Source organism: Lagenorhynchus albirostris, chromosome 4 (assembly GCF_949774975.1).
Source record: "Lagenorhynchus albirostris chromosome 4, mLagAlb1.1, whole genome shotgun sequence".
NCBI classification, from domain to species: domain Eukaryota; kingdom Metazoa; phylum Chordata; class Mammalia; order Artiodactyla; family Delphinidae; genus Lagenorhynchus; species Lagenorhynchus albirostris.
The window spans coordinates 8091133-8119067 of record NC_083098.1 but is presented as its reverse complement, the minus strand read 5'-3'; the positions used below and the strand labels follow the sequence as shown (position 1 = coordinate 8119067).

The window sequence follows — 27935 nt, the reverse complement described above, 5'->3', positions numbered from 1 at the left end:
TATGTATTTTACCACATTAAAAATGATAAAAAGAAATAGATGGGACTTCCCTGGTGGCACAATGGTTAAGAATCCGCCTGCCAATGCAGGGGACACGGGTTCGAACCCTGGTCCGGGAAGATCCCACATGCCAGGGAGCAACTAAGCCCGTGCATCACAGCTACAGAAGCCCACATGCCCTAGAGCCCGTTCTCCGCAACAAGAGAAGCCACCGCAATGAGAGGCCAGTGCACTGCAATGAAGAGTAGCCCCCGCTCTCCGCAACTAGAGAAAGCCTGCGCGCAGCAACGATGACCCAATGCAGCCAAAAGAATTTTTAAATATAAATAAATAAATTTTAAAAAGAAAAGAAAAAAGAAATAGATGGAATTTCTTAACAGCTTGCATTTCATTTCAATAAATATTTATTGACTGCCTGAGCTGTCCTTAGGTATGCACGGTAGAGAGGAAAATCAGGATAGTGACTTGACCATAAAGAGGACGTCCAGCAAGGCGAGTTCAGTAATCGGCGTTTCACGTATCTCATGATATTGTTATGCCGGCTCTCTAAGGAAAGCACTATTGTTACCACCATTTTATGTTGAGAAGCCTTGGATCAAAAAACTGGTCACGGGTGGTAAAGGGTGGGGCCAGAAGCTCTTAGTATGTGTCAGATTTTGTCACCTGACATCCTTCATGTTTTCGGAATCTGAAATGCCTATTTAATACAACCTTAACTTCCTGTCATACTTCTGGTTTAGAAAAGAACATTCGAAGGATAGCGGGTTCCAAATATAGTTCTTCTCTTCAAATCTCTAGTGGGCCTTTGCACTGAAACCTAATGCCGGCTGTGCTTTGGTTTCTTTCACTTCCTTTCCAAATCTGTGTTATCTTCCTGCTTGTATTCTTTTGCTAGAAGACAGAGCTTGTGAAAGGAGGCCCCTGTTACGTCACATCTAGCAAAAGACAGGAAGTTTACACAGAGCAAAACTATTTGCTAGAATCGGTTTTTATCCTTGCTGAAGTTGCCATGAGTGTCGGAGATACTGTCGTCAGGATTCTCTTGCACAAAGGAAAGGATATAAAAATATCTCTCTGACACGTGAATTTCTTCCTTTTTTATCCCCTTGCCAGGAACGTCGGAAAAGGATCCCAGGCTGGTTAGAGGCATTAGGTTGTCTGTTTGAATCCCAGTGATCGAGAAGGAAATGTGGTTAATAACCAGCTAACAGTGGAGAAAAAAGGAACTCAAGGAGATAGGAGACCTGGACATTATCCCACGGCTAGCTTATTTGGAAAGCCTCAGTCTTTCTGGTAGTTGGAAGACCTAGCCGGGGGCTGGTAAGTTTCCTCTCTGCACCTTGAGAGCTGGAAGAAAGGGAAGCTCCTGGACTTTAATAGACGCGGACCTTGGTTGAAGTCTCTGTGGGAAAGCCAACAAGAGTCCAAATCGTCTCAGTATCACCACTGCCTCTCTACCAAGGTGCTTTTCTTCCAGCATCACAGATCATAACGGAGGTGAGTTGTTTGTTTTTGTTTTTTTCACATGTTCACACTGAGTGGAGAATCTTGATTCTTTTTTGGTATGTGTTTTAACAAGTGTGTCACTTAAACCAGTACTTCTCATACTTGAATGTGTGTATGAATCACCTGGAGATGTTGTTAAAAAGCAGCAGAATTCAGTGGGCCTGAGACTCTGCATATCTGACACGTTCCCAGGTGACCTCGGTGCTGCTGGCCCATGAACCACGGGTAACAACGGTTAACACCCTCTCGGCCTGTTGCTTTTGGGGGAAAGGGTTTGGGAGATGCTGGCAGAATGAAGGCATTCGGCTGAGCACATGATTTATGTAGAGCGCCTGGGAGGAAAATCAGACACCATTGTGCCCAGGTCGTACCTGCTTTGATGGACAGCCTCAGAGTTTGGGGGGTTGTGTTAAATAGTTCCTAGATGTGGTAAGCCACGTCCCGCCAAGTGAGAGAGGATGTTGGTCTGCTCCTTAGACCGCATGGACCACTTTGAGCAGAGCCAGAAACATTGTTGCAATTTGGGGGAATAAGTATCCACATCGTGCCTTAACTGGGGTAGCTAGTGGTTGTTTGAACATTTCAGCTTCAGTTGAAAATTGCACATCTAGAAAAATAACCGGTGTCTTCCTCCTACCATTTGGAGGTGAAGATTGTACAGCGTTTGAATCTGTGATGCAGTTTAAAGTCAGTTGGAGTATGGAATATGATTGATGTGTTTTCTCTTCTTGCGAGAGTGTTCCTTTTTAAATCGAGCAGCCCCCTGTCCTAAATGATACATATTTATCAGAAAGTTGCTTTTAATCCGAAAGCCACAAGCCAAGAGGGCAAAAAACAAATAACAGGGAGGGTACCTATTCTGTGCCTGTTGAGGGGAGAAGCAAACAATGGGAGAAGAAAAGGGAAAGAAAGGCAAGTTGTGGCCAGGGAAGTCAGATGTGCAAAGTGAACACAAGAAATCCCAGAGTGATAATAGAATTCTTTCCCTCACATGCATGGGAGTTTTTCTAGAGCAGTAGCTCGCATCTTCCTCAGCTAGAAAAATGTGCTTGAGACAGAATAGGTAAATTTAAAATTGCATTTTGTTTTGTTTCGTTTTTTTTTTTTGCGGTACGCGGGCCTCTCACTGTTGTGGCCTCTCCCGTTGTGGAGCACAGGCTCCGGATGCGCAGGTTCAGCGGCCATGGCTCACGGGCCCAGCCGCTCTGCGGCATGTGGGATCTTCCCAGACCGGGGCACGAACCCGTGTCCCCTGCATCAGCAGGTGGACCCTCAACCACTGCGCCACCAGGGAAGCCCTAAAATTGCATTGTTTTAATGAACATGCTGGAACTATTTGTCATTGAGTCAAGGACAGTCAATGGAATCAAAGGTCAGTGGCGTGAACAGGCCTGGTGAGGCTCAGTATGAATCCATTAAGCCATCCCAGACCGAGGGGAGTTGCTTCTGTTTGAAATAAACGTCAAATAACATTCCTTTCCATTATGGAGCATAACGGGGGTGTTACTTAAAAATTTAACAACTTACTTGGCACAAACGCTGCCTAATCAAAACAGAAGCTGCTGTAAAGAGCCCACACTAAAGCAGGCCACACTGATAGGCAGTAAGAAGCGCACGGGGCTGTGTACCAGCCTCAGCTAAGCCTGCATGAACTTCTATGGGGGGAGAAATTGTAAAGCTACAGATGAGTTTAGAGACATATGATCACAGTCCTACCACCATCTGTCAGCGCTTTGGCCCCATTCTCTCAGGTGAGGCCACTTCCCTGACTTTCCAAGCCTGGAGCAACCCCTCATTCCGGCTGTGTTATCTCCTGCAACCTTCACTAAAAAAAGGAGGGATCTCATCAGTCACTGCAAGTGACCCAAAATCCTATCCATTTCCTGAGTACAAGGGAAAATGCGTATATTCTTTTGTAAACAGATACAGCAGAAAAGGAAGCTTGATCAGCACGCTATCCTTCCATACAAAGCATTGTCACATATCTCACCCTGCTTGATTTTTCACAGCCATCATGGGGTACACATCAAGGGGATTATTATTTTTACCTGTCAGTGAAGAAACTGAGGCTCCAGTTAAGCAATTTCTGAAAAGTCACACAGCTGGTTAGTAGGTGTGTTGGGTTGAAACTTGGCCGTTTGCTGTAAGTTCAGGTTTATCCTGTACTTTTCTTCATCCTGTCAAACATCCTCTCAAAACCTATGACAACCATTATTGTTCTCTGCTAGGATTTGTTGACTTTTAATGTCAAAATTTGAAACGTTTGTGCATTAAAAAGAATCCTATTTCTAGGATTGTCAAAATTACCCACGTTTGTCATAACCTTTGCATCCATTAGCGCCTCTACTCCCTAGGAATAAGCATTTTAGAGCAGGGCTTCGCAGACTTTATTGTGATTGAAAATCACCTGGGGAGCTTGCTAAAACTCAGATTCCTGGGCCCTAACTTCAGAGATCTTATTCAGTAGGTCAGGGCCCAGGCCTGAGAGTTCGCATGTCTAATAGCTCCCAGGTGATTTGAATGCTACCATCCAGAGACCATGCTTTTAGACTACAGGCATAGCTTCGGTCAGTATTTTTAAAGAACATATTTATGGTTTAATGAGGAGGTTTTGTGTGCTTAACAACAGAGATGATAGAGTCAGAATTCCTGGGTTTGAATATTGATGCCGTCACACTTATAAGCTGTGCGATCCTGGGGGACTTAACCATTCTGTGCCTCAGTTTCCTAATCTGTAAAATGGAGACAATGATACCACCTACCTCATATGGTTGTTGTGAGGATTAAATGACTTAACAGTGCCAGGCACAGACTATCTCTATGTGTGTTTGCTCTTATTATTTCTAAGTCTTGCTCAATTCATAATTATACTTTATAGTAGAAACACCAACAGCAAGAAGATATTGCATGAGCAGGTATCAAATGCTGTTCTTTGATGTAGATGTTACCCCAGGACTTAATCATGAGTTAACACATGTTCTTACGCGTGTATAAGTAGATGTCCTGAGCTGTCAGCTAGCGCTTCCCACTGAGGGGGTAGAGAGCAGATGATGATGAGAAGTTGGCAAGGGCCCGATCACGCAAGGCTTTACATGTCATCTTAAAAGCTTGAACTTAACTCTGACAGCGATGGAAGACATCAATGTAGTTTGAAGCTGGGGAGTGCAATCAGAATTGCATTTTAGAATTGTCTCCTGCTGCAGCATGGAGGCCAGTTTGGGAAAAGGTTAGACTACAGGCAGAGAGCTGTTTAAATAGACTGTTGCAACCATCATGGAGAGAATTAATAAAGGCTCAAACGAAGGCAGTAGAGTAAAGCTCAGAGCAGGAATTCCATGGTTCAGGTGATGGAATGGAGCGAACGCCATGTCTCAGAAAGGAAATGTGATACTGTGTTAAAACTCCTTTGCTTATGCCTCTTCTCTCCATCGAAGCTCCAGGAGGCTGAGGACTGAGCCTAACTTCTATGTAGTCCCAGCCCCTAACTCCTAGTAGGTCTTTGATGGATGTTCGGTAGGTGAACGGATGAGGGGGAATAAATCAAATCCTCCTTGCGGTCAACAAGCGTCTGTGTGATCTGGCCCCTGTATATCTCTCCAACCTCATCTCCCTTCTCTCTCATCTTTGTTCTTATCACGCTGGCCTTCCTTAAGGCCTTTGAAAATGCCCAACTGTGACCGCCAGTCCAGAGGGTATCAGACTACTGCCCTTGGGGCAAATTTGTCTTGCCACCTATTTTTTTTATTGAATGAAGTATTCTTTAAATTCTATAGTGCTTCACAGTTTTCGAAAGTTTCACACAGATGATTTCATATATCCCATAATAACCCCCCTTTCTGTAACCTCCTCCTCCTATATTGCCCCCCCTTCCCTCTCCCCACTGGTAACCACTAGTTCTCTGTACCTGTTAGTCTACTTCTTTTTTGTTATATTCACTAGTTTGTTGTATTGTTTAGATTCCACATATAAATGATATAATACAGTATTTGTCTTTCTCTGTCTGACTTATTTCACTTAGCAAAATGCCCTCCAAGTCCATCCATGTTGATGCAAATGGCAAAATTTCATTCTTTTTAATGACTGAATAGTATTCCATTGTACATATATACACCACATCTTCTTTTTCCATCCATCTGTTGAGGGACACTTAGATTGCTTCTATACGTTGGCAATTGTACATAATGCTGCTATGAACCCTGGGGTGCATGTATCGGTTTTTGTGGTTTTTTTTGTTTTTTTGCATGTATCGTTTTGAATTAGGGTTTTGGGGTTTTTTTGCATATATACCCATCAGTGGAATTGCTGGGTCATATGATAGTTCTATTTTTAGTTTTTTGAGAACTCTCCATACTGTTCTGCACAGTGACTGCACCAATTTACATTCCCACCAACAGTGAAGGAGGGTTCCCTTTTCTCTTAGAACTGCCATTTAATCTTCTATTTTCTGTTTGCTCTATATCTCCATTGTTTCTTTTTTCTTGTGTTTCTGTCTGCCATTTTAGTTGGGTGGTTTTCTATGATATTCTTCTGAGTTTTCTCTTTTTCTATGTTTCGTGTCTCTGCTCTATGTTTATGTTTTGTGGTTACCCTGAGGTTTGTATAAAAAGTCTCATAGATAAAGTAGTGCTTTTTCTGCTGCAAGCATTTTGTTTTCATTTACCTTTATGTTTTTGTTATTTCAAATTATAGCTTTTTATGTTGTGTTTGTCACCATACTGAGATAGCTAGTTATTTTTCTGCTTTCTTTTTTTCTCCCTTTAACCCTTTTACCATAATTAAGTGCTTTAAAACCTTTTCTGATAAAGAGTTACAATCTTCTAGTTCTGTTTATCACCTTGCTTAAAATTTTGTGTATTTCTGCCATTTTGTTTCTGGTAGAAAAGCTCCTTTCAACATTTCTTGTAAGGCAGTCTACTGATGATGAACTCCATCAAATTTGTCTGGGAAATTATTTCTTCTTCATATACGAAAGGTAAGTGCTGGGTGGAGCGTTCTTGACTGACAGCTTTTATCTTTCAGTATCTGAGAATGTTGCACTAGATCTGCTGATAGCATAATAGGGGTTCCTTTGTAGGTTACCATCCTTTTTCCTCTGGTTGTCCTTAAAATTCCTTTTTTTTTTAATCATTGACTTTTGACAGTTTTAATATAACGTGTCTTGAAGAAGGTCTTTTGCATTGAGGTACTCAGGTATTTTCTTAGCTTCATAGATTTGTATGTCCAGTTCCTTTACCATGTTTGGGAAGTCCTCACCTATTATGTCTTTAAATAATTTCTCTGCTCCCTTCTCTCTCTTTTCTCCTTCTGGGGTGCCCATTATCCTAATGTTCCTTTCCCAAAAGAGTTGGATATCTCTCAAAGAATTTCCTAATATTTTTAACTTATTTCTCTCTCTTCTTCTGCTTGTATGATTTCCAGATTTCTATCTTTAAGCTCACTAATTCCCTCTTCCATATGATCTGCTTAATTTCCAGTACTTTCTAATACATTCTTCATCTCGTTTATTGTGTTCTTCAGCCCCAGAATTTTTTGATTCTCTTTAGAGGTTCAGTTTCTTTGGTAAAATATTCATTCTGTTCATTAATTTTATTCCTGAGCTCATTAAAGTGCCTTTCTGAGTTTTCTTGTACCTTGTTGAGTCTCTTCAAGACAGCTAGTTCAAATTCTCTATCAGTTAGATCACAATATTCATGACTCTAAGTTTGGTTTCTGGAAAATTGTCATTTTCTTTTCATGGTACAGTGTTACTGTGGTTCTTCATGTTGCTTTGTGAAGTATTCCTCTTCTGGTGCATTTGAAGTTAAATGACAGGTTAGCTGTTAGAGTCCTTTCTTTTGTTTTCCAGTAGATGGTGGTATCATACAAGTTTATGGTTTCTTTCACCTGAGCTGCCTCTGGTCATACTTGAGATTCAGCACTTTCCATTCTCAGCTGTCTCTGTAAGAGGTGTGGCTCCATGCCTCTGTTGTCACTTCTTGTTCCTCTGGGGTGGTTATTGCCTTGTTTCTGCCAGAACTGCTCTTGTCACTGGGATGGTGGGCTCTTTCCTTGCATCCAGGATCCCTTGAGACACAGGCTGCCCAGTGGGGGGAGGGAGACATTGGGAGGGGAGCTGGGGTCAAACAGGTATCCCTACCATGTCTGGTGTTGTAAGGTTTGCAGGCTCTACCACTGCAGATGATGGGTGCAAGGGCTGGGGTCATGAGTACCTCAACCAGTGGAGGAACGGTGTCCCAGGCCCCATTGCCGCTGCTGCCCAGTTACCTGTGGCCATGGGCGCTCGTGCAGTTGGGAGGCCAGAGTCATGTGTGCCACTTCCCCTTCTGCTACTAGGTTCTCTGAAGCTATGGGCTCTGAGTGTGAGTTGCTAGAGTCCATTCAGAGTCCCAGCATTAAGATTCATTATCATGAATTTAAAATCAGACAGTCATAATTTTTATGTGTTTTTCTCCATCCATATTCAGGGGCAGGGGTGCAGGCGCAGAGTGGGGGAGGTTGGAATTTAACTAGAGATTCTGGTTTTGCCAAGCAAGTGGCAACACAAAAGAGGAACAAGGGAGTTGAGGGTGTTTGCAAGGGTATTATCATAATGAATGATCATGGAATTTCAGCTGCTATGGAGATTAAAGATACCAGTAGGGATGAGGCAGAGTGAAATATTTGTGAAGTTAATGATTATAGGTCCTTGTGGGGGGGTTGTTAGAGTTGGGTTACTAGAAGGAGCTAGGTGGAGAGGTGGTCAGAGGGCAAGACGCATAAAATGAGGTTGCGAATGACTGTGTCCACGGCACGCCCTGGAGGTGTATAGCTGAAGCAGGGTGGAGAACAAGAACACTGGAGGAGAGAAGTTCAAGGTAGGCAGAGGCCAGCATGCTAGAAAAATCACTTATGCGTATGTTGAATTCACCAAGACAGAAAGTGTTAGAGAGACTGACAGGGCGCCCGTTACTGATTAATGGGGGAAGAGGTCCTGGAGTCCAGAGAAAGCAGCAGCCGTGGAGAGCAGTCAGTGATAAAGTCTGGTGACATGAAATTCAAAGCTGAGATGTGGAGGGAAGTTAGTAGATGACCCACTTTGGGATGTTCGCATTTTGCAGTGGTTTCTTCTTTCAGAAGAAAGCTCTTTGGTTTCTGTAATGACTTTTTAAAAATAATTAATTAATTAATCAATGAATTAATTTCCGGCTGTGTTGGGTCTTTGTTGCTGCGCATGGGCTTTCTCTAGCTGCAGTGAGAGGGGGCTACTCTTCATTGCAGTGCGCGGGCTTCTCACTGCGGTGGCTTCTCTTGTTGCGGAGCACGGGCTCTAGGCACCCAGGCTCAGTAGTTGTGGCGCACGGGCTTAGTTGCTCCGCGGCATGTGGGATCTTCCAGGGCCAGGGGTTGAACCTGGGTCCCCTGCATTGGCAGGCGGATTCTCAATGACTGCGCCACCAGGGGAGCCCCTGTAATGACTTTTTATGCTTTCATCACAAGAGGGCACCAGAGTCCAGTGAAGGATTATTTTTGTTCTTATCTAAAGCTAGGGCAACCACATTTACTTTGAGTGAGGGGGGCACGATTAATAATCACTTGGGGCTACATGTGTAAACTGGGACTTTCCTATGCAAACTGGGACATAAGCCCTGCACAGTATGAACATGGCCAATTTAATTATGAACTAGCTCTACACTAAAGGTTCTCATTCCCAAAGATCACTACAATACTTATAACACACAGGCAGATTAGAAAAAGTGATCAAACTTGCTCTTATCTTGAAGAGAAGATCAAGAAAGACTTTCCTCTGCATCCCACCTCCCTAATTATATTTATTTCCTATCCCATTTTTCCCCTCAGTGCGATCTTAGTTTGACTATATCTTCAAGTAAGAGAATTGCTTTATCCCAAATTATCTTGGTCATTTGAAAGTAGTCTAAAGTGTTCTCTAACTTCCCATACTTCTTGGGACTTCCCTGGTGGGACAGTGGTTAAGAATCCACCTGCCAATGCAGGGGACACAGGTTTGATCCCTGGTTTAGGAAGATCCCACATGCTGCGGAGCAGCTAAGCCCGTGTGCCACAACTACTGAGCCTGCACTCTAGAGCCTGCATGCCACAACTACTGAAGCCCGCGCACCTAGAGCCCGTGCTCCGCAACAAGAGAAGCCACCGCAATGAGAAGCCCATGCACCACAACAAAGAGTAGGCCCCAGCGTGATGCAACTAGAGAAAGCCCACATACAGCAACGAAGACCCAGCACAACCAAAAATAAATTAAAAACAAATAAAAAGAAAACCAAAAGGAGAGCAGCTGTTAAAAACAAAAAAACAAACAAAAATTCTCACGGTTCTTTTCTGAATATCTTTTATCTTCTATATTACATGGTAATTATTTCTATACTTGTTTTATTTCTTCTTTTAAACATGACTTACATGCTGAGGACAGTAAAGAACAGATGTTGAAAATGGCTCTTTCTTTTTCCTTCCAGTTTTATTGAGATATAATTGACATCCAGCACTGTATAAGTTTGAGGTTTACAGCATTTGATTTACATGTATTATGAAGTGATTATCACAGTAAGTTTAGTCAACATCCATCATCTCATATAGATACAAAATTAAAAGTCATCTTATGAACATAAATTCAAGTATGGTTGAAAGGGGATTGTTGTGAATAACAGAAGATGCTCCCACGACTCCTATCATTCAGTAAATTACAAGAGTTTTAGAAGCTGTGTCAGGAACCGAGGACAAAGACCAAATATATATTTCTTACTGGATGTCACACGTCCCTCTTGAAAACGTACCATCAGCTTCCCCTGGTGGGCACCTAGAGAATTTGAGGATGGAGGCTGGTTGCCTGAGAAACCAACTATGTGATTAAAGAATTTCAACCTCATCCCCCAACCTCCAGGGAGGAGAGGAGGCTGAAAGTTGGGTTCATCAGTCACCATTGACCAGTGATTTAATCAATCATGACTACATCATGGAACCTCCATAGAAACCCCTAACTGAAGGGGTTCAGAGAGTTTTAGAGCTGGTGAACACATCAAGGTGCTGAGAAGGGGGTGTATCCAGAGAGGGCATGGAACTGCGTGCTGCCTCTCCCATCCTGGCCCTAGGCACCTCTTCTATTCGGCTGTTCCCGAGTTGTATCTTTCATACTAAACCAGTACCAATAAGTAAACTGTTTTCCCAAGTTCTGTGTGCTGTTCTAGCAAATTATCGAACTTGAGGAGGGGCCTGTGGGAACACCTGATGTCTTTTCACTTCACACTGGCAAATGCCTTGGGGAATTACACCTGGGTCTTTTGGTCTAGCCAAAGGGCACACTAACGAAGCTTAAATACATATGACTCTTACGGCAACATAATAGTTGGCCTTCCTCTACAGATATTTTTTTAAGTGTTTCATTTCTCTTTTTTTAAAATATGTATTTATTTTGTTTATTTATTTTCTTTATTGTTTTTGGCTGCGTTGGGTCTTAGTTGCGGCATGTGGGATCTTTTGTTGCAGCACATGGGCTCTTCTTTGTAGCGCACAGGTTTCTGTCTAGTTGTGGCACGCGGGCTTCTCTCTGGTTGTGGTGTGCGGGTTTTTCTCTCTCTAGTTGAGGCGCGTGAGCTCAGTAGTTGTGGCATGCGTGGGCTTAGTTGCCCCACAGCATGTGGGATCTTAGTTCCCCGACCAGGGATCGAACCTGCGTCCCCTGCATTGGAAGGTAGATTCTTTATCACTGGACCACCAGGGAAGTCCCTCAGCTACAGATTAAAGCATGACCTACTGCATTATTTCTGCTTCCTATCTCTACCTTTTCTTGACCAGTACAGAGATTTCTTTCTCTTCATTCATTCCAGTGAAGAGGAAATGTAAGTTCTCCTATGTAGGCCACAAATAGTCACCATTTAGTGTTGAAGTCCTTTTATGGATGTTAAGATGAGCAGCCCTTACAAGGCAAAGCCAGGTATTTTCTTAGGAATAAATTTTGGTCCATTTTAGCACATTAAAAGTGGGGGGGGAAACAAATTGATCAAATCTAATCTTGTCTAATCTCAAACATTGTTTCTCAGAGTGTGGTCCACAGTCTACCTGCGTCAGAGTCAGAATCACCTGGTAATGTTCTTTTAAAGTCTAGATTCCTGGCTTCTTATCTACTGAATCAAAATCTTGTTTGTGTGTGTATGTATTTTGTAAGAGTCTTTATTTATGAAAAGCACCAAAGTGATTCTGATGTATTCTAAGCCAGCTGTCACGGTTTTATAACTAGTTGAATCAGCTTAACTTTCGTTAGTGTGCCTATAGCTATATTCAAGACCTGCTAGGGACTTCCCTGGTGGCACAGTGGTTAAGAATCCACCTGCCAATACAGGGGACACGGGCTTGAGCCCTGGTCTGTGAAGATCCCACATGCTGTGGAGTAACTAAGCCCATGTGCCACAACTACTGAGCCTGCGCTCTAGAGCCTGTGAGCCACAACTACTGAGCCCGTGTGCCACAACTACTGAAACCCACGTGCCTAGAGCCTGTGCTCCGCAACAAGAGAAGCCACCACAATGAGAAGCCCGCGCACCGCAATGGAGAGTAGCCCCCGCTCACCGCAACTAGAGAAAGCCGCGCGCAGCAACGAAGACCCAACACAGCCATAAATAAATAAATAAATATATTAAAAAAATAAAACGAATTCCTCCTGATAACCAGTAGATAGCAAGACTATCTATTGATGCCACTCAAAGCAATAAAATTATCTTTTTTTTTAAAAAAAAAGACCTAATAGACAACTTGAATAGACCTATATCTTAAAGTACTTGAATCAATAATTAATAACCTTCCAAAACAGAAAGCACCAGATCGAGATGGGTTCACTGGGAAATTCCACCAAACATTTAAGGGAAAATTCTACCAATACTCTACCATCTCTTTCAGAAGATAGAAGCCAAGGAGATATTTCCTAACTCACTCTATGAGCAGTATCCTTACAGCAAAACCAGATAATGACATTACAAGAAAAGAAAACAAAGGACAGACCAATATCTCTTGTGACATAGATGCAAAAATCCTCCATAAAATATTAGCGGATTGAATCCAATAGTGTATGAAAAGAATTATATACTATGTGGGATTACACACCCCAAATTTTACACAGCATGGCATATATTTCAGGTAGGCAAGGCTGGCTCAATATTTGAACTAAATTATTGTAATCAGTCACATCAACAGGCTAAACAAGAAAAATCACATGATCATATCAAAAGATGATAAAAAGCATTTGATAAGATGGAATACTCATTCACGGTAAAAACTCTCATCAATCCAGGAAGAGAGGAGAACTCCCGCAGCTTGATAAAGAACATCTACAAAAAGCCTACAGTCAACATCATACTTAATGGTGAGAAGCTAGACGCTTCTCAGGAACAAGGAACAAGGCAGGAACAAGGCAATGATGCTATCTCTCAACACTCTTTTTCAGTTATCGCACTGGGAGTCCTAGCAATGCAATAAGACAAGACGTTATGGCAATTGGGAAGGAAGAAATAAAACTGTTTTGGGCTGCAGATGACATGCTTGTCTATGTAGAAAATCCAAACAAATCATCAACAACAAAAACAGCAACAGCAACAAAATGGGAAAAGGATTTGAAAATGAATAGATACATGTGTATGTATAACTGAATCACTTTGCTGTACACCTGACGCTAACACAACATTGTTAATCAACTATACTCCAATATAAAATAAAAATTTTAAAAAAAGCAATAACAACAACAAAAACTCCTGGAACTAATAAATGATATAGCAAGGTTGCAGGATGCAAGGTTAATAAGCAAAAAGTCAACCACTTTTCTATATACTAGCAATGAACAAGTGTAATTTGAAATTAAAAATACAATACCATTTACATTAGATCCTCAAAAGTGAAATACTTAGGTATAAATCTAACAAAATATGAACAAGATCTGTGTGATGAAAGCTACAAAACTCTGATGAAAGAAATCTAAGAATAACTAAATACAGAGATATTCCATATTCATGGGCAGGAAGATTCAATATTGTCAAGATGTCAGTTCTTCCCAACTTGATCTATAGATTTAATGCAATCCCAATAAAAAAGTCAGCAAGTTATTTTATAGATATTGACAAACTGATCCTAAGGTTTATATGGAGAGGCAGAAAAACCTGGTATAGCCAACATAATACTGAAGGAGAAGAACAAAGTTGGAGGGCTGAGACTACCTGACTTCAAGACTTACTATAAAGCTACAGTAAGTAAGACAGTATGACATTGGTGCAAGAATAGGCAAATAGATGATGGAGCAAAATAAAGCCCAGAAAAAGACACACGTGAATATAGTCCACTGATTTTTGACAAAGGAGCAAAGGCAATGCAAATGGCATAAAAATAGTCTTCAACAAATGGTGCTAGAACAAATGGACAGCCACAGGGAGGACAAAAAAAAGAACCTAAGCACAAACCTTACCCCCTTCACAAAAATTAAAGTGCATCATAGACCTAAATGGAAAATGCAAAGCTATAAAACTCCAAGAAAATAACATAGCAGAAAATCTAGGTGATCTTGGACACGATGATGACTTTTTAGATACAACACCAAAGACAGGACCCATGAAAGAAATTATTGATAGGCTAGGTTTCGTTAAAATTAAAAGCTTCTGGGGCTTCCCTGGTAGCGCAGTGGTTGGGAGTCCGCCTGCCGATGCAGGGGACACGGGTTAGTGCCCCGGTCCGGGAAGATCCCATGTGCCGCGGAGCGGCTGGGCCCGTGAGCCATGGCCGCTGAGCCTGCGCGTCCGGAGCCTGTGCTCCGCAACGGGAGAGGCCACAACAGTGAGAGGCCCGCGTAACGCCAAAAAAAAAAAAAAAAAAAAAAAAAAAACATTAAAAGCTTCTGGTCTGTGAAAGACAATGTCAAGGGAATAAGGAGACAAGCCACAGACTGGGAGAAAATATCTACCAAACACATATCTGATAAAGAACTGTTATCCAAAATATACAAAGAACTCTCAAAACTCAACACTAAGAAAACAAACAATCCCATTAGAAAATGCCAAACACTTGAACACAGTGTTCACACGGTGTTCAACACAGTGTTCAAGTACCTCACCAAAGAAGATATATAGATGGCAAATAAGCACATGAAAAGATGCTCCACAACATGTCATTATGGAATTGCAAATTAAAACAGGAATAAGATACCACTACACACCTATCAAAAAGGCAAAACTCTAAAACACTGACAGGGATTGCCCTGGTGGTGCAGTGGTTAGGAATCCGCCTGCCAATGCAGGGGACACGGGTTCGAGCCCTAGTCTGCGAAGATCCCACATGCCGTGGAGCAACTAAGCCCGTGCATCACAGCTACTGAGCCTGCGCTGTAGAGTCCGTGAGCCATAACTACTGAAGCCTGCGCGCCTAGAGCCCGTGCTCCGCAACAAGAGAAGCCACTGCAGTGAGAAGCCCGCACACCGCAACGAAGAGTAGACCCCACTCGCCGCGACTAGAGAAAGCCCGCGTGCAGCAGTGAAGACCCAACGCAGCCAAAAAATTTTAAAATAAATAAATAGATTTATTTTTAAAAATTCTTTAAAAAAAACAAACACTGACAACATCAAATGCTGTCCAAGAACGTTCATTCATTGCTGGTGGGAATTCAAATTGGTACAGCTACTTTGGAAGACAGTTTCCCAGTTTCTTACAAAACTAAACATACACTTACCACGGGATGTGGCAATCACGTTCCTCAGGATTTACCCAAATGAGTCGAAAACATAGGTCCTCACCAAAACCTGAACACAGATGTTCATAGCAGCTCTAGTCATAACTGCCAGAACTTGGAAGCAACCAAGATGTCCTTCAGTAGGTGGATGGATAAATAAACTGTGGTACATCCAGACAATGGAATATTATTCAGTGTCAAAAAGAAATGAGCTATCAAGCCGTGAAGAGACATGGAGGAAACAAATGCACGTTACTAAGGGAAAGAAGCCACTCTGGAAAGGCCACATGCTGTATGCTTCCAACTACGTGACCTTCAGGGAAAGGCAGAAGTATGCAGACAGTAAAAAGTCAGTGGTTGCCGGGGGCAGCAGGACAGCAAGGAATGTGGAGCACAGAGGATTTTTAGGGCAGTGCCACTCTTCTGTGTGACAACACAGTGGTGGCTATCTTTGTCGAAGTCCATGTGCACCACCAAGAGTAAACCCTCGTGTAAACTATGGGCTTGGGTGATAATGATACGTCCGTGTCTGTTCATCACTTGTAAGGAATGTTCCACTCTGGAGTATTATGTTGATTTGGGAGAGGCTGTGCTTATAGAGGGCAAGGGGTATATGGGAACTCTGTACTCTCTTCTGTCTTGCTGTGAACCTAAAACGGCTCCAAAAATTAAAGTCTATTTAAAAGGAAAAAGAAAACATATAAGTAGTTAATGAAGAGGCATGTATGTGTAAACAACAACACCGAAACCAGCGTGACACGGAAATTATTCACTTAATGCCAGGCTTTTTGGATCCCAGTTCTACTGCATCCTAATCTGTCACCTTGGCCACCTTCCTGCTTCCTCATCTGTCACAAAGGAGACCCCTATCTCCTAGGTTGCTGAGAGGACAAAACCAATTAAACCATGTTAAGTGTTTAGAAAAGTGTCTGGTAGTTAGTAAGTATACAATAAATGTTAGCTATTATTATTAATATTAAGCAATACAACATTTTATAAATGTATCATGCCAGGAGATGTCATGTCTGTCGGGAAAAAAAAGGTACACATTTTCTTAATATAAGTATATGCCCTAAAATATGGTAGAAAATAGCATAATATGACAACATATGATCCATAGACCAGATAGTCTCTTTTGATATTCTTAATTAAAAGCAGCTATTTGGTGACCCTGTTATAATGTTAAGCAGAGCGATCATTAAAATATGCAAAAACATCGTACGTAAGTATGAGATTCAGGTTGAGGAGGTGCACAATTATGAAAATTGAGGGAGATAAAGATTATTGGATGACATGAGTCAAAGTGAGATTTTGCAAATAAAATGTCCAATATCATGTTAGTCCAGAGATTCTTGAAGTGGGTTGTTAGGCAGGACGTATCTGCCCCAGGAACTGTTCTTTTTTTTTTTTTTTTAATTGAGTAATGTATTTCATACAACCAATGTTAAACTACATTAAGACTCTATTCTTTGGATTTTTTAGTTTCTTCTGATATGTATATTCTAGGAATTCAGAAGATACAGAAAAGGCAAGGAGAGGCAGCAAGAAAGCCACAATGGACAGGGCAGAGTGATTAGAGGGTCTAGTCCCGTGGTTCTTGTGTCTTGATGTGTCAGAGCCACCTGGAAGCTACTAAGAAACACAAGGGCCCAGGTTCACTGAAACAGGAATGGGTCTGGGTCTTTGTATTTTTACCAGATTTCCCAGGTGATTGTGGTAGGGACCAAGGTTTGATCTAGACGGTCTATCTAACTGATCTCTTCCTTACTGCTCAGGGCCCAGGAAGGCGCAGCATGGACATCGGCTGAGAGCCAGCTAGAAATGCAGACTCTTGCGCCCCATCTCAGATCTACAGAGTCAGAATCTGCCTTTTCAGCCAGATCCTCGGGTGGTTCCAAATGCACATTAGGGGTGGAGCAGCCTTGGATTTCAACCTGTCTGCAGGTTAGAATCCTCTGGGAGAGATTCCGATTTAATTGTGTGGGGTTGGCCTGGACTCTGGAGTTTTTAAAAGCTCCCCAGGCTATTTAAATTTCAGCCATGTTTGAAAAGAGATCATAGTAGCCAAAATCACAGCATGAATATAGGTGCAGTACTATCATGTTTAGCTCAAAGGGTCTTTTTTTTTTTTAAATAAATTTATTTATTTATGCCTTCATTGGATCTTTGCTGCTGTGCGCAGGCTTCCTCTAGTTGCGGCAAGCAGGGGCTACTCTTCGTTGCGGTGCGCGGGCTTCTCATCGCGGTGGCTTCTCGTTGCGGAGCACGGGCTCTAGGCGCACAGGCTTCAGTAGTTGTGGCTTGAGGTCTCAGTAGTTGTGACTCCCGGGCTCTAGAGCACAGGCTCAGTAGTTGTGGTGCACAGGCTTAGTTGCTCTGCAGCATGTCGGATCTTCCCGGACCAGGGCTCGAACCCGTGTCCCATGCGTTGGCAGGTAGATTCTCAACCACTGCACCACCAGGGAAGTCCCGCTCAAAGGGTCTTTAACAACTGCAGTATTCTGTGGGCTGCCCCCAGCATGGTACTCATGGGACAATATCCATTAATGCCCCTCAACAATTTAGAGAGATTATATTTGTAGAATTATTTGTTTGAATAGTTTAGTAACATAAAACTCTCCTTAGTTTCTCTTTTCTCTTTCACTCCCACCCAGATTCCTTACCCTAGCAGAGTAGGTTTCCATTCAAATATATCTTTTTTTCTTTAAGATTTTTTTTTGGATACGGACCATTTTTTAAAAGTCTTTGTTGAATTCGTTACAATATTGTTTCTGTTTTAATCTTTTTGGGGGTTTTTTGGCCGTGAGGCATGTGGGATTTTAGCTCCCCGACCAGGGGACGGACCCACACCCCCTGCATTGGAAGGTGAAGTCTTAACCACTGGACAGCCAGGGAAGTCCCCTGTTCAACTATATATTTAATAAAACTGTTTGGCGTTCAGCAAAGTATCAGTAAAATTAGACTCCGTTCATAACCATTGAAAACACTGAGGATGATACAGAAGACTGTACTGCAGCTTATTCAGGGACTGGAGAGGTGAGGACAGAAAGGCGGATGGATCTGAGGAGGAGGTACAAAGATGAAAGAACTGAGGGAAAGCAGAGAGAGTGAATACTTGCTTGTTCTTTTTGGTTTTGTAAACTCTTAATGACAACTGGATTCTAGCCACTGGATTCAATGACCCAAAGCTGCAGCCAGCTGGCAACCATGGCTTGTTTACAAAGAAAGTCATAGTTAACAAATTGTGGGATGATTTCTTCCACGTGGTTTAATTAGAGTGTTCCAATATTGAGGCTCCAAGATGACATGACAGCTACACCCGAGGAACTAGGTTTTCTTTAAACCTCATAAAGAAAAAGCGCAGCTGAATGTTATTGATGGTATCAAAGTAAAATTTTGATCCCAGTGGCAGAAGGCTAATCTTTATAGATGACCCAGAGATACTGACTTTCTGTTTTTGCACCAGAAAGTCTTAAAGCAGCAGCCAGACCAAAGGTGTCTCTGTTCCTGAAAAGAGAAGATAACCCTCTAAATATAATTACATACCTCCTTTTAATCACTTTGCAGAGCTTCTATTTTTCTCTAGTTTTCTTCTCTTCAAGTAGGAAAGAATTTTGTTGGCTTCGGAAGGAGCCAACATACTCTACCTAGAAAGAACTCAGGCAAGTCAGTCCCCGACTGCAAGAATAACAGGTATGGGATATTGGTTATATTTGCTTAGTGTACCATTTGGGTGCAAAGGATGACTTTACTATAGACGTTCAGTAATCAACAGTGTGGGCGTAAATTTGCTCACCCCCAGTGGCCACATGTGTCTCTGTGTATGTAATAGTTTTATACCTCTTCAGTGGATTTCAGGTTCTGGATCAGCTGGCCTCATTTGGCACAGTAAGAAAACTCCATTTTCTTTTATTTGTTTTGTTGCCTACAATAAAGGGGGTCGTTGACAGTGTTTTGAAGGAATGGAGGACTTCGGTTGCTTTTGATGAAAAGAGATTGGTGATTCTCTCCGTCATAGAATGATTAATTGCATGGTTTTGGAGGATTCGGATACTGATAGGAGTATTTGATTTCATAATTTTAAGAATAGTTGGTTCTGCATGGAACTAGACTTGAGGTCTTCAGCTGCTGCAGTATTTGTCAGTGAAATACAAAATATGTTTGTGATTCCACAGACCAGGAAGGCCAGGCTGGCCCGAACAGTGCTACTCAGCTTCCTAAGAGTGGTGCCAAGTCTTTGCTTTGGCTTTGCCTTCCTAAAGCTGCTTCCCCCTCGGCCAGGAGCTGTTCACCCTTTCCCGAAGCACGTCTACCAGCTGGGGCACATTAGGAAATGGCCAAACAATTCCTTTAGTTCTGTTTCCTTCAACTTCCACTGGCAGAGAGCTTGACAGCCTGTCGTCTTTCCTGAAGCACAATCACCGAAGCTGTTTGCGTCTCGGGCTCTTCTCTACAAAATGGTTGCAAAGTCTTCCAAAGACCCAGCAGACCGCAGCATGCCAGCTCACCACTGCACACATTACCCCTCAAGATATGGGTTGCTTGACTTTCTCTCAGTTTATTTGGTAAAGCCAGGCTTCTAGTCTTAAAAATACATAAGCATTAAACCCCTTGGGCATGTGTTTCAGTTACATTTTCAGTTGCAAAAATTCTTTTCTGTCTTGGAAAAGTAGGGGTCTAAACTTTTTTCACACTGCCTTCTGATATACACACTGATTCCAACTCACTTGGTGTAAAAAAAAAATATATATATATATGAAAATATAAACAACCCACAGATGCATACTTCATTCTGAAAATTTACTCTCTTCCTTCACTTTCACCAACATACTTTTATCTCCCCTTTCAATGTGGTAACGTGTCCCATCACTTCTTCCTTTACAGTGCTTCAGAAATGTATGTCTTTCTAAAACCTGTGAACTTAGTTTAGCTTACCTTTTATTCCTTTATATCTGGACTGTTTTCTGACTACTGTATTCTCTGCCAACAGTGCTCACTTCTTTAGTCTAACTTAAACCATCCTCCACCTTGTCCCTAGTATAATCTTTATTCTAGAGCCACCAAACTCTTTCATCTATCCTTACTGTTGAAAACCCATTCATTCTTCTCCCTATGGAAAGAATCAGGTCCAAACCAAACTCCTGAGCCTGGGAAAAACAACCGTCACAGCCTGGAGCTAAGAGGCCTTTCCTCACTCTTCTTTTGTAAACAGCTGGGCTGCAGTGTGAGAGGATCAACGAGCATCTTAAAATCACATCTGTTATTTTCTCACTTCCATCCCTTTGGCACACACAGGCTTCTGTCTGCTTCTCAGACCTTTCCCCATTCTTACATCTTCAAACCTAATATGTTTTTCAAGGCCAAGGTCCTTAAAGACCAACCTCCTCCATAAAGGCTTTTTGACCCCTGTAGCCTACAGCAGTCTCCTACTTTGAGCTCTTAACACTTCTTCTCACTTATTGGCAACTTATCACTTACTGCCTCTTGTATGTCTTCAAAACGACTGTCTCCTATTATCATTTAACTTTGGGATGTTTATAACTTATCCCCTCAACTAAATCATGAATGCCTTCATTCATTTATTAATGTTAACTGGGTTTACCAAGTGCCAGGTACTGTGCTATATCTGTGGGGAGAAAGTTTGTTTTCTCCTTACAGTGCAGTTCTCAAAGCAGAATTTTTTTTTAATGTATAACAAGTAGGTTTCAGGCATGATGCTCTAGCAGAGACTTCTGCTACACTCCTCAGTGTCCGGTGGAGAAATCTGTCAAAGGTACTGAAGTATATTAAAAGGATAATTTTTATTAACTCTTCCTGGGTCTTCAACACTATGGACTTCCCAGTTATTGCATGAGTTCAGTTAGACTCCCTACCTACTGGTGCTTTTATAAAAATTGTATTTTAACATCACCATTAGAAGCAGATTCTGTAAGATGGTGTGATATGGTTAACTATTAAGTGGTATAAACAGGGATGGATCCTAGGCTCCTTTTTTTTTTTTTTTTTTTTTTGCGGTACGCGGGCCTCTCACTGCTGTGGCCTCTCCCGTCGCAGAGCACAGGCTCCAGACGTGACTATGGCTCACGGGCCCAGCCGCTCCAAGGCATGTGGGATCTTCTGGGACCGGGGCACGAACCCGCGTCCCCTGCATCGGCAGGTGGACTCCCAACCACTGCGCCACCAGGGAAGCCCCTAGGCTCCTTTTTAACTGAAATCTTAGTGATAAGGAACTGTGATCAGTTCGAAAAAATACCCTTCTTCCACTGAGACTAGAGACAAGCAGGCTGCTATGGGCTGATGAGATATACTAAATTTGAGCTTTTTTGATCCTCTCAAGGGATGTTTTGGGGGGCTGAAAAGCCTATTCAGAAGTCTACTTGAATTTTAGAAATTAATATTTGGAGATCAAAGTTATAAATTCAAGGCTCTAGTTTTCCTCAAGTCTGTAAATTCAGTTTACTGATGCGATTGCTCTGTTTAGAAGTCTAACACATTTTATTATTCACTTCTAAGAGCCCTTTCAGTAATGTTTGGTCTAATTTATAAACTCATTTAATTTAACATTTCCAAACACTTCGTATGTGGAAGAAGGAAATTCAGTTTCCCTAGTGTGTTGGGGGACCCCTAGACCACCCCGACCTTCAGATTCACTGGAAGGATTTACAGACCTCAGCGTGTAGGTCTACTCATAGCTAAGGTTTATTATAGCAACGTAGTAAGAATACACAGGCAGATTGTAAGGGAAAGACAAAGGCAGAGTCTGGAGGACTCCATCTGTAAGCTTCCCTGTGCTCTTTCCCTCTCACAAGGGGTCACACAGAACATGCTCTTTCCCCAGCAGTGGAAACTCAACAACATGTGTGCAGTATATTGTTTTAAATTTAATGTTTATTTTATATTGGAGTATAGTTGATTTACAATGTTGTGTTAGTTTCAGGTGTACAGCAGAGTGATTCAGTTACTCATATACATATATCCATTCTTTTTCAAATTCTTTTCCCGTATAGGTTATTACAGAGTATTGAGTAGAGTTCCCTGTGCTATCCAGTAGGTCCTTGTTGACGTGTGCAGTATGTTGGCCTGGGGAAGCCACTCGAGAGTTAGAGCCCAAGGTTTTTATTGGGTGCTGAGTATGTAGACGCGCTCTGCCTAGCATGAGCCAAAATTCCAGACTCCCCAAATGCGAGCAGGCATTCAGCCTAAACCATAGTGTTTGCACAAGCAGTCTAGGCAAAGTGAACCATCCTTATCAGTTAACTGCTGCCTAGGAACACTCCGTGACTCAACTTCCAGGTGCCAACCAAGGGCCAACCTCCAGAGCAGACGTTTCTAAGGATAGCAGTCTCAGACCTGCTGTGTGAACTCTTTTCTGCACACTTAGGTACTCCTATTTTCTAATTTAACAAAATAAGACTTTCCCAATTGCTCAAATAATGCATATGAAGAAAATAATTGAAATGATAATTCTGGTAAACCCTAGTTCTTTTAATTTTATTTATTTATTTTTATTTTTTGAATATTTATTTATTTATTTTGGCCGTGCCGAGTCTTGTGGCACATGGGATCTTCATTGCGTTGTGCGGGATCTTTAGTTGTGGCATGCGGGGTCTTTAGTTGCAGCACGCGGACTTCTTAGTTGCGGCATGCAGACTCTCAGTTGCAGCATGCGGGATCTTTAGTTGTAGCATGCGGACTCTTAGTTGCAGCATGCATGTGGGATCTAGTTCCCCAACCAGGGATTGAACCCAGGCCCCCTGCGTTGGGAGCACAGAGTCTTATCCACTGGACCACCAGGGAAGTCCCCAACGCTAGTTCTTTTAAATGTCCTGTTATTTGCTACAGATTTAGTAGGATTTCAACTTTAAATCAAAAGCCTAAACACTTATTTAATTACACATTTGAAATTGGACTAATGGACCAACTTCTATTAAATAATGTAAATTTATAAAATAGCAAATAGATAAAAATTCTTTAATATCAAAGTATTAACATGTATTTGATTATCTTAAACATTTCTAGGATTAATTCCAGTTCTTCCTAGAATGAAAGATGCTTTAACACTAAGGAAACTATGTCACCCATAACACTGCTGGCAGATATCTTAGCTGGTATGGTAGCGTGACCTGGAACTGGAGATTTCTGCAGAGGTTGAGTTCTTGCCCTGACCTTGAATTGTGGTTGATTAGGTAACTTAAAGGTGAGTTATTGTGATATCCCTGCATTTAGGTTACATATTAGCTAATTCTTCTGACAGCTGACTGAAGTCTGCAATTTACGCTAGTTTAAACATTGACAGGACGATGCTTTTTTTTTTTTTTAATTGTGGCAGAGGGACCTTAATCTAATTGTTTATTTTGGTCTAAATTTAAAGCTTTTTGGACTTAATGAAATTCTTCATTCTTTCATATTCTTGCTATCTTTTAGGACCATACATTTTTAGAATATTTATTATTCTAAATATTATTAGATTATTAATATTATTATATTATTAGAATACTGGGTATGCATTTATGGTTTTACCTGTGTGATCACAACTTTCAAAGTAATTTATCCCCTTACGTGGTTTTTCTTAAAAATAGATTCTTTAAAAGAGCAGTTTTAGGTTTATAGCAAAATTGGGTGGAAGGTACAGAGATTTTCCGTATGTCCTCTGCTCACTACCCCGAACACACTCTCCTCCATTAGTGATATTCCCCATCAGAGTGGTGCATTTGTTCCAGTCGGTGAACCTACATTGACACATCATCACCCCAAGTCCATAGTTTACATCAGGGTTTACTCTTGGTGGTGCACATGGACTTCGACAAAGATATCCACCACTGTGTTGTCACACAGAAGAGTTGCACTGCCCTAAAAATCCTCTGTGCTCCACATTCCTGCTGTCCTGCTGCCCCCGGCAACCACTGACTTTTTACTGTCTGCATACTTCTGCCTTTCCCTGAAGGTCACGTAGTTGGAAGCATACAGCATGTGGCCTTTCCAGAGTGGCTTCTTTCCCTTAGTAACGTGCATTTGTTTCCTCCATGTCTCTTCACGGCTTGATAGCTCATTTCTTTTTGACACTGAATAATATTCCATTGTCTGGATGTACCACAGTTTATTTATCCATCCACCTACTGAAGGACATCTTGGTTGCTTCCAAGTTCTGGCAGTTATGACTAGAGCTGCTATGAACATCTGTGTTCAGGTTTTGGTGAGGACCTATGTTTTCGACTCATTTGGGTAAATCCTGAGGAACGTGATTGCCACATCCCATGGTAAGTGTATGTTTAGTTTTGTAAGAAACTGGGAAACTGTCTTCCAAAGTAGCTGTACCAATTTGAATTCCCACCAGCAATGAATGAAAGTTCTTGGACAGCATTTGATGTTGTCAGTGTTTTAGAGTTTGGAATTTTTTTTTTTTTTGGTTGTGCCACGCAGCGTGCAGGATCTTAGTTCCCTGACCAGGGATTGAATCCAGGCCCTGGGAGTGAATGTGCAGTGTCCTAACCACTGGACCACCAGGGAATTCCCTAGAGTTTGGCCTTTTTAACAGGTGTGTAGTGGTACCTCATTCTTGTTTTAATTTGCAGTTCCATAATAACATGATGTGGAACATCTTTTCATATGCTTATTTGCCATCTGCGTATCTTCTTTGGTGAGGTATTTGTTCAGGTGTTTGGCCCATTTTTTAATGGAGTCGTTTGTCCTCTTAGTATTGAGTTTTAAGAGTTCTTTGCATATTTTGTATAATAATCCTTTATTAGATATGTCTTTTGTAGGTATTTTCTTCCAGTATGTGCCTTGGTTCTTCATTGATTTTTCTCTGTTGATTTCCTGTTTTCAACTTCATTATTTCTGCTCTAATTTTACTTTTTCTTTCTTTTTTTTTGGCCACCCTGTGGCACGTGGGATCTTAGTTCCCTGACCAGGGATCGAACCTGGACCCCCTGCATTGGAAGCACAGAGTCTTAACCCCTGGATGGCCAGAGAAGTCCTGAATTTTACTTTTTCCTTTTCTCTGCTTTGTATTTAATTTTCTCTTCTTTTTCTCATTTCCTAAGGTTGAAACTCAGATGACCTATTTTAGATCTTCCTTCCTTGCTAAAATTAGTACATTCAATGCTATAAATTCTCCTCTAAGCTCTGCTTTTGCTGCATTCCACAAGTTTTGATAAGTTGTATTTTCCTTTTCATTTAGTTCAGAATCTTTTTAATTTCTCTTGAGATTTCTTCTTTACCTATGTTATTTAAAGCGTATTGTTTAATACAAACAGAAGAAAAACAGACTCATCGATACAGAGAAGAAACAGGTGGTTGCCAGAGGAAAGGGTGCTGGATGGTGAGAAATTGGTGAAGGGGATTAAGAGGTACAAACTTCCAGTCATAAAATGAATAAACCATGGGGATGTAATATACAGCGTAAAGAATATGGTCAATAATATTGTAATAACTTCGAATGGGGACAGCTGGTTACTAGACTTATTGTGGTGACCATTTCATAATGTATGCAAATGTCAAATCACCATGTAGTACACCTGAAACTAGCAAAATATTGCATGCCAACTGTATTTTAATTAAACTAAATAAAATAAGACTGCGTTGTTTAATTTCCAAATATTTTCAGATTTTGTAGCTGTCTTTCTGTTATTGACTTCTAGTTTAAATTCATTGTGGTCTGAGTGCAGGCATTGTATGATTTCTATTCTTTTAAAATTATTAAAGTGTGTTTTATGGCCCAGAATGTGATCTGTCTTGGTAAGTGTTCCATGTAAGCTTGAGAAGAATGTGTGATCTGCTACTTCTGGAGGAAGCAGTCTCTAGACGTCGATTATATCCAGTTGATTGATGGTGCTCTTGCATTCAACTATGATCTTTCTTAATTTTTGACTGCTGGAAATGTCCATTCTGACAGGGGTATTAAAGTCTTCAACTACAATTTGGTTTTATCTGTTTCTCCTTGCAGTTCTATCAGCTTTGCTTCGTGTGTTTTGATTCTCTGTTGTTAGGTACATACGCATTAAAGATTGTTATGACTTCTTGGAGAATTGACCCCGTTATCATTATGGAGTGTCACGTTTTATCCCTGGTAATTTTCCTTGCTTCTGAAGTCAGCTCTGTACCTAATATAGGTACTCCTACTTTCCTTGATTAGTGTTAGCATGGTATATCTTTATCCATTTATTTTTATTTATTTATTATTTTTTTTTTGCGGTACGCGGGCCTCTCACTGTTGTAGCCTCTCCCGTTGCGGAGCACAGGCTCCGGACGCACAGGCTCAGCGGCCATGGCTCACGGGTCCAGCCGCTCCGTGGCATGTGGGATCTTCCCGGACCGGGGCACGAACCCGTGTCCCCTGCATTGGCAGGCGGGCTCTCAACCACTGTGCCACCAGGGGAGCCCCCCATTTATTTTAAAATATATGTGCATGTATATATTTAAAGTGGGTTTTTTTTAAGGCAACATGTAGTTGAATCTTATTGTTTGATACATTTTGACTATTTCTGTCTTAATTGTTGTGTTTAGACCATTGATGTTTGAAGCAATTATTAATATATTTTGATTAGTATATACCACATTTATTATTGTTTTCTATTCATTACCCTTGTTCTTTGTTACTGTTTTCGTCTTCCACTCTTTTTCTGCAACTTGTGGTCTTAGTTGAGTGTTTTATATGATTCCATTTTCTCTCCTTTCTTAGCATATCAATTACAGTCTTTTTAAAACTTTTTTTAGTGGTTGTCCTCAAATTTGCCATATACATTGCAATATACAACTAATCCTAGTTCACTTTCGGATAACACTGTACCACTTCTTGGGTTGTGTAAGTACCTTATAATAACAAAATATTCCTGATTCCTCCCTCCCATCCCTTGTATCATTGTTGATATTCTGTTATCTGTTAGACTATTAAGAATAAGAAAGATAAAAGGTTTTTCTGTTTTTATTCACATCTTTATTGGAGTATAACTGCTTTACAATGGTGTGTTAGTTTCTGCTGTATAACAAAGTGAAGCCACTATACACATACATATATCCCCGTATCTCCTCCCTCTTGTGTCTCCCTCCCACCCTCCCTATCCTACCCTTCTAGGTGGACACAAAGCACCGAGCTGATCTCCCTGTGCTATGCGGCTGCTTCCCACTAGCTATCGATTTTACATTTGATAGTGTATATATGTCCATGCCACTCTCTCACTTCGTCCCAGCTTCCCCTCCCGCTCCGTGCCCTGAAGTCTGTTCTCTACGTCTGCATCTTTATTCCTGCCCTGCCACTAGGTTCATCAGTACCTCTTTTTAAAATTCCATATATATGCGTTAGCATACTGTATTTTTCTCTCTTTTTTTTCTTTAATAAAAGGTTTTTATTTACCTTCACTTATTCTTTCTGTAATGTTCTTCCTTTATGTAGGTCCAAGTTTCTGACCCTATATCAATTTCCTTCTCTCTAAAGAACTTCTTTTTAACATTTCCTGCAAGGCAGATGTACTGGCCACAAATTCCCTCAGTGTTTGTCTAAGAAAGTCTTCATTTCTTCTTCGTTTTTGAAGGATAATTTTGCAGGGTACAGAATTTTAGGTTGTTTTTTTTTCTCTCTCAACATTTTAAATATTTTCCTGTACGTTCTTCTGGTTTACATGGTTTCTGAGGAGCAGTAGGAGGTAATTCTTTGCTTCTCTATAGGTAAGAGGCTCTTTTCCTATGGCTTCGTTCAAGATGTTTTTCTTTGTCTTTGATTTTC

General features: G+C 41.3%; 1 protein-coding gene across 3 annotated transcripts in view; it reads left to right on the top strand.

Moving 5' to 3' along the window:
- Window positions 1-999: 999 nt before the first annotated feature.
- The window catches only part of ABCG2 (ATP binding cassette subfamily G member 2 (Junior blood group)), a 124756-nt gene continuing 97820 nt past the window's right edge, over window positions 1000-27935 (top strand). For all 3 annotated transcript variants that reach the window (XR_009540218.1, XM_060147551.1, XM_060147550.1), the window contains exon 1: window positions 1000-1497. The gene's annotated coding sequence lies outside the window, so the exon portion shown is untranslated. The remainder of the gene's footprint in view (window positions 1498-27935) is intronic.